We start from the raw sequence: 7,742 nt of genomic DNA, 5'->3' as shown, positions 1-7,742 counted from the left end.
GTGTTTCCCAATTCTTGTAGATGAGTTAAAACACACCAAAGTTAATGTGTGGAAGAAAGATGTGAGCATTCAAAGACTCAGAACAAAGGATCTTGACAGGACGTCCAACCGAGTCAGATGAAGACTGGAGAGAAGACTTAGGGCATGAAGGCTCTTACTATACAGCCTAGCCACCAGAGTTTGATCCTTAGAACTCTCGTAAGGTGGAAGGAATCGACCTCCACAAAGTTGTTCTCTGACCTCCACATGGTGCCATGGTTCATGAGTCCCAACATAACACACACACACACATATACACACACAACAACAGCCAGTTGATAGAGTTCAATCCCCAGCACTGCCAATAATTAATAAATAAATAAATAAATAAATAAATGCTTACATGTATCTTGTTGGGATTGGAGAGATGGCTCAGCAGATAAGAGCACTGACTGTTCTTGCAGAAGACCCAGGATTGAATCCCAGCACCCACATGGTGGCTAATAACTGTCTCTAATTCCAGTTCCCGGGGATCTAACACCCTCTTCTGTCCTCCATGGGCACTGCATGACATGGATGCACTTACACACATGCAGACATAATACACACATAAAACAAAAAAATTTTTTTAAAAGATTATATGTATCTTCTTAAGAGTACTGGCTGGCTGGCACAAAGTGAATAGTAGTATCGTTGGTCTCTGTTAAAATCCCTGGCTGACAAGGTTACTAAGGCTCTGGGAGGTGCAAAACCAGACGATGGGTAAAGCTCTTGTCTGAGAGGATTCTCTTTTTTTTTGGTCTTTTTGAAACAAGGTTTCCCTGTAGCCCCAGCTGGCCTGTAACTCATTATGTAGACCAGGCTGGCCTTGAACTCACAGAGTCAACTTATGAAATCTTGAGCTCTCTGAAAAACAATAGCCAAAAGCCAAGTAATGCCCACACAATTATAATTCCAGCCTTAGGAAGGTAGGAAGTTCAGGGTCATCCTCAGCTACATGGGGAATTTGAGGCTAGCCTGAGCTACATGAGACCCTACCTTTAAAAACAGAAAGAAAGAAAAACTATGAGGCAATGTGGAAGTACAAGCCTATAATCCCAACATTCAGAAGGCAGGAGCAGAAGGATCACTACAAGTTTGAGGCTAGTTTGGTCTACATAATGAATTCCAGGCTAACTAGGGTTACATAGTGAGACCCTGTCTCAAAAAAACAAGTTAAAAAACGAGATGGATGGGTATGGTGGTACACACATAAAATCACAGCATCTGGGAAAGCATCCCAGAGGTGGAAGCAGGAGAATCAGGAGTTCAAGGTCAGTCACGGCTACATAATGAGCTCAGACCAACTTCAGCTACATGAGACCCTGTCTCAAAAAACAAAACAGATATACGCACACACACACAACTATGCCTGAGTAACTTATAGCACAATAACCTCAGATAATTTTTTTACACTATAAAATATATACACTGTTTAAATACAGCACTGTTACAACCCCACTACACAAACACTGCACAAGCCCTGACTAAGAACTGTACAACAGGCAAGAAGCACACTGGGATGGGTTCCATTACTCTGCTTCCTTAGAGATACAGAAGATCCCCAGGAAACAAAGCTCACCACATTTTCTATCTTGTACTGTTTTCTTTCCCTCTGCAGCCTGCTAAAATTTGCATTTAAATTCACTCTTCTACACATCCAACAATCTGCATGTATAAATATGGATGCTTAAACTGCATACGCAGTGCATATGTGTGAAGAAAATCTGAAATGTACTAGCCAAAATAATCATGCATTGTATTGTCTTGCTAAGCGATCAGATTCCCTAAAAATGTCTGACCTTCAAGGATTGTTAGCAACAAGAATTACTTCAATCTCTCCTGTTTTCTGATAGTTAGCAACAATTCTGTTCTATAGTACGTGAAAACAATATAACATGCCCCAATCCCTTCACTCTTCCCCAAAATGGCAAAGAAAATATTCTGTTTTCTTTCACCTATGCAAAAATAATGAGCAATGCTACTATTTCCATCACAGTTATCTCAGCTGAAGCCAGCCATGGTGCACATGCCTGTAATTCCAGCCCTAGTAACACTGATCAACAGGATCACCACGGGTTCAAGGTTAGCCTAGACTACATAAGTTTCAGAACAGCCTGGGATACAGAGTATAACTGTCTCAAAAAAAAAAAAAAAAAAAAAAAATCTTGGCTGAAACAGTCTTAGTCATAAGATCTTATTCTCTGCACTTGATGTGACATCCTCCTCAGTCTCTTCCTTCTCAGACTTTTTTTCTTTTCTTCTTTAAAAGGACTGGCACACATCCTAAGTGGGAAGCATTCAAGAAGAATCAGAGTATAAACAAGTCCAGTCATGGACCTGAAACAAAGGGCACCAACCTGACATAGCCAACTACAGACAGTCTAAATTTATATCCATAAGCAGAGGATCTTGCTCAACTGAAGCTAAGCAGAGTTGTTTTTTTTTGTTTTGTTTTGTTTTGTTTTTTAATTGGGCTGGCAAAGTAGCTTAGTGAGCAAAGGCACTAGCTACAAAGCTTTATGATCTGAGTTCAGCCCCCAGTACCCTCATGACAGGAGAGAAATGACTCCCACCACACAGCACCATGGTGTATGTGCACATGCATACACACACACACACACACACACACACACAAATTAAATAAATGTAATAAAACCTTTTTAATTTAACCATCTCTGTATTCTTCCAATTCCCAAATAGCAGATTTTTAAAAAATCATCAGGAAGATTTCCAGAAAGGAAGAGTGGGGACATTTGCCTTGTAATTAATTTTCATTAACTTATTTTGTGTTTTCAAGCAAATTACTAAAATGTGCTCTAAATATAAATTAGAAATTCCTGAAAATGTCCAAAGCTATTTGAACTAACTTCAAGTTTTCATCATTTTATTCTTCTTCATTCAGTTGGTGAAGGAAGGGGCTTCTTTCATAACAGTGGTACTATAGTTTGGATTCTTAAATGTCCCCCAAAGGCACACATGCTAAAGCATTTTATTGCCAATCTTCACGATTGTCCAGCCTCAAACCCTGAGACCTAGTGAAAGGAAATGGGGTCACTGGGAGCTGCAATTAGGAGCACAATAGGTGCTCCTGTCTCTCTCCTTCCCTAGCCTCTGTGAGGTGAAGACATCACATGTACTTTGCTGTGACAGTCCCCCTGGTCACAGGCCAGGAAGCAACAGGGGCAAGATGACCACGGACGGAACCTTCTGCAGCCCTGAGCCAAAGTGAATCCTTCCTCCTCTAAATAGATTTTCTAGGTTTTGTCACAGAAACTTAAAACTCACTCACACTGGCAGCATTCTCTTAATGTTCTATGTATACCACTGCTGAGTACTTAAGGCTTACATTCATTCTTTCATCCAATAATTATTTATTGACTGTTTTTCATGTGTCTGGCACTGAACATACAACTGAAAACGTGCATAACCTACCTTCCACAGGTTTACATTTGAGTGGTTTTATATTGCACAAATTTTTTTTTTTTTTTTTTTTTTTTTTTAGACAGGGGCTTCCTGTAGCCCCAGATGTCCCGGAACTCAATATGTAGACCAGCCTGGCCTTGACCTCACAGAGCTCCGCCTGCCTCTGCCTCCCAAGTGCTGGGACTACAGGCGTGCACCACCATGCCTGGCCACACAAAAAATTTTATTAAAAAAATTTATTTTGGATTAAAGTATTTCAAAACATCACATCCCACTTTGTCTTAGAGAATATTCTCCATGAATCCAGTTTCTGATGACTTTGATCATCATACACATGCTGTGATGCAGGGGTGTCTTGGCAACAGCAGAAAACACAACCAGGCAGTCCCAGAATGCCCCATCTCAATTATTCCTCTATCTGCTTTGTAAAGGTTTTTATTTCTTCGAACTACCAGGTTGGTAAGTTTCTGTGATTTTTAAGCTCTCTAGCTCACTTCTACCTTGTTATCATCATGGTTAGAAACCTGAAAGCCAAATTAGTTAAACTGTGTTCTAAAAACAAATAAGTAGCTCCAGGCAGTGAAAAGCAGTCTCTTAGTAGCACCTTAGCAATGAAATTTCAACCTTCTGGCTTTAACTATTTAGAGACATTTCTCCCCTACCTACTGGTGTTACAAGGTTAGAGGACTTTGCCAGATACATTACTAATAAAGCAAACTACCCATAGCATAGCATTTAACAAAGATTAAGAATTCTAGCTCCGGGCATGGTGGTGCACACCTTTAATCCCAGCACGCAGGAGGAAGAGGCGGGCGGATCTCTGAGTTCAAGGCCAGCCTGGTCTACATAGAGAGCTCCACGTCAGCTGGGCCTACAGAGAGACCCTGTCTTAAAAAGACCAAAGGGGAGAAAAAAAATTAAGAATTCCAAGTTATGAGGCTGGAGAGATAGCTCAACAGTTAAGAGCACTAGCTGCTCTTGCAGAGAACATGGGTTCAGTTTCCAGCACCCACCTGGCAGCTAAAATCTTTAACTCCAGTTTCAGGGGATCTGACACCCTCTTCTGACCTCTGTGGGCAATGCATGTGTGGGTGCACTTACATACATACAGGCAAAACACTCATACATATACATAAAAATAAATAAAATATTTTCTTAAAAGAATTCCAAGGTAGCCATAGTGGAGAACACCAGTCACTTGGGAAGTGAAGTCAGGAGGATCATGAGTTTAAGGCCATCCTCAGGTACAGAGTATAGGTCAAACCCTCCTGGTCTGCCTGAAAGTCTATCTCAAAACAATAAATAAATAAATAAAACCTAAAAAGAAAAAAAGAAAATTTCAAACAACTTGGGAAAGGATATGCACTCCTTTAATTATAGCAATTTGAAGGTTGAGGCAGGCTTGAGATGCATACTAAGATCTTTTCAGGAAAAAAAAAATAGAAAAAAAGAGCGGGGGCCTGGGGACATGACTCAGTGGATAAGTAAGGGCCTACCGAGCAAGCAGCCCTAGCACCCATGTACACGCTAGGCAGGTCTGGCATTCTGCTTGTAATCCCAGTGCCTGACAGGCAGAGACACAGGCTCCAGCACCCATATACATGCCAGGCAGGCATGGCATTCCACTTGTAATCCCAGTGCCTAGGAGGCACAGACAAGTGCCAGGGCAACGTGGCTAGCTAAACTAATAATCAGCAAGTTCTGGGTTTGTGGGAGAGATTCTGCCTCAATTTATAAGGCAGAAGACTCCAGACATCAAACCTCTGGCTTCCACACGCACGCACACACACACATGTGTGAGCACCAGCACACATATATGTGCCTGCACAAGCAAATATGAATACAGTACATGCATAAATACATATACAAACACACAAAAAATTTAAAGCATATAGATGTACATAATTCAACCTTTAGCCTCACCTACACAGACCTACATGAAAAAATATGGCAAACCTCTGCTTGTACTCTAGAAACAATCAGAACATTTTACTGTGCTCTCATGTATTTAAAGCAGTTTACATTACAAAGAAATGAAGCAAAAATATCTGCCACTCTTAAAAACTTCAAAATTCATTGTTGAAAAACTGCAGTATAAAACATACACATTAGCAAAATAAAAACTGTAACTTCTTCAAATATAACCAAAGCAAGAATCCCACCAAATATTCAGAAAATTATCACAGAACCATCTTCCCAAGTGAAGAAGGCAGAAGAAAGGCTCTGGGTCTGAGAACGTGACTTCATCTGGGAGAAGTAAGTGCCTGCTAGATCTGCAGCACAGCTCTAAGGGTTGAGAAGTTGGTTCTCATGGACTGAGAATGTTTTTATAAACTCATATGAAAACACACTTTAAAATTTGAGTATTTTTGGTTGGGTATGGTGGCAGACAACTTTAATCCCAGCACTCGGGAGGCAGAGGCAGGCAGATCTCTTTGAGTTCAAGGCCAGCCTGGTCTACACAGTGAGTTCCAAGCCAGCTGGGGCTCCAGGAAGACCCTGTCTCAAAAAGACAAAAAATAAATCAAATGAAATAAAACAATATTTTTTAAGTGACAAATGCTATAAAAATAACAAAATGGTTTAAAGGTTAGAGAGTAACTGGGAGATAAAGAAATCCACTTTGGACAAAAGGCTCATGGAGGTGATATGGAGAAACTGCAATGGAGGCGAGGCCAGCACACAGCTCCCTGAGGAAGGGCTTTTGCAAGAGGCATGAGGCAAGCAGATACTCAGCCTGCACACGCTCCACCTCTTTGGTATGCCAGAAAGCCATGGCGGCTACAGTGCAGCAAATGATGCCAGCAGTGGGTCCCAGCCATGGTCAGAAAGCCAGACAGGTGCCAAGTCACACATGACCTCCCCCTAGCAAGGCTTTCATTCTGACAAGACAGAGACAGGAAGTCAATGGAGGGTTTTAATCATACAACGATCTGATGAAATTTGTGTTTCAAAAGAAAAAATAGCTGGGGTTGTAGCTGGGGGTAGAGCATTTGCCTACTCTGCAGGTTCTGTATTTGACACCCAGTGCTAGGAAAGGCGAAGAGAGTGGGCAGAGAGTGTGTGTGGAAAAGCGATTCCTTTTTTTCATTAGGACACATTAGCCATGTTCACCAATATACGAAAATTATGAAAAAGAGGCAGAAAGGGGAGAGAGACAATTCTGAACAAACTGCACCAGCAGGTAAAGTATGCAAACCACAATCAAAAATAGGATCTCCCGTAGGAAAACAAATACTTCAGGGATAATCTTGAATATAAATACCTATTGAACTCACATACTTGAGAGACTTCTCCCTCTCATTCGGTCTGACAGGCTGATATAAAGAACAGAAGGTCAGCTGAGAGAGCCCCTCCGATATTCACAGAGGGAGCCATTTCCACATATCTACTCCCCCTGGGGCTGGGGTTGTTTGCAGGTGACCCTCCCCATATACGCATTCACTACTCAGTGTAACTTGAACTGAGTTGGGACATGTATTGAAAAAGAACCCCAGGTCACATCTCAGCAGAGGAAGGAACCAGGACACTCACCCCCAACCCCAGGCTGGAAAGCTAAACTGCTAATGAAACAGACTAACCCAGCTAAGTGTAGATTTAACAGGCAACAGAGACTGCATATGATTAATTACAGCTACTTATTTTTATGGGTTTGAGTCTTGACAAGGACGCCTGGCCTCTCTCCATTTTATTTCATAATTTCCCCCCTGTTGGAGACTGAAGAGCACAAGTCAATTGCCTGAGCATTGGCTTCACACTGGAAACTAAAGGGCCCTGCGATTCAATTCCAACTCAGGAAACAGTCTGACTGAGTAGATGCAATTCACCAGACCCCAGTGGGCTAGGCTCACACTGTTGTCAGTCAAATCACACAGTGGATGGAAATCAGCAGAGCACATTAGCAATTTAGACTCAACAGCCTCTCCTCAGCCAGAAACTCCAAGATAACGCTGAAAGAAACTCAAAACTAATCCAAAAAATTTAGCCCATACCTCAAGCTCATGTTCTTAGCATGAGTCAGGTAGGGGGCAAGTGACTGTCAAAACTGCATTTCTAATAAGACTCTTGCCAAAACTCCAGGTTCCATTATCAGTGTGGTGACCTTCAGGCCTGACCTCACCCAGTGCACTTCTGCCTACTCCCTGGACCATTAGCTTGGCAGCTGCCAGCAACACGATTTGTTTTGAGACTATGTTCTGAGCTCTCAAGCTCTACAGAGATTATGGCCTGAGGTGTGACCCTACCCTACCACAACCTCAGACTGAACAGTCTCCTGACTTCTCTGGACTTCAGTTTCC

At 41.9% G+C, this 7,742-nt stretch overlaps 1 protein-coding gene across 2 annotated transcripts in view; it reads right to left on the bottom strand.

Annotated features, from left to right (window-relative positions):
- The window catches only part of Gpd2 (glycerol-3-phosphate dehydrogenase 2), a 164,693-nt gene that overhangs the window by 133,548 nt on the left and 23,403 nt on the right, over window positions 1–7,742 (bottom strand). The window lies entirely within an intron of this gene.

The sequence above is a fragment of the Nannospalax galili genome, unplaced genomic scaffold (genome assembly GCF_000622305.1).
Source record: "Nannospalax galili isolate Female #2095 unplaced genomic scaffold, S.galili_v1.0 scaffold1181, whole genome shotgun sequence".
Taxonomy (NCBI): Eukaryota; Metazoa; Chordata; class Mammalia; order Rodentia; family Spalacidae; genus Nannospalax; species Nannospalax galili.
Note: the sequence above shows the minus strand (reverse complement) of the source record. Positions and strands in the feature narration are given on the sequence as shown.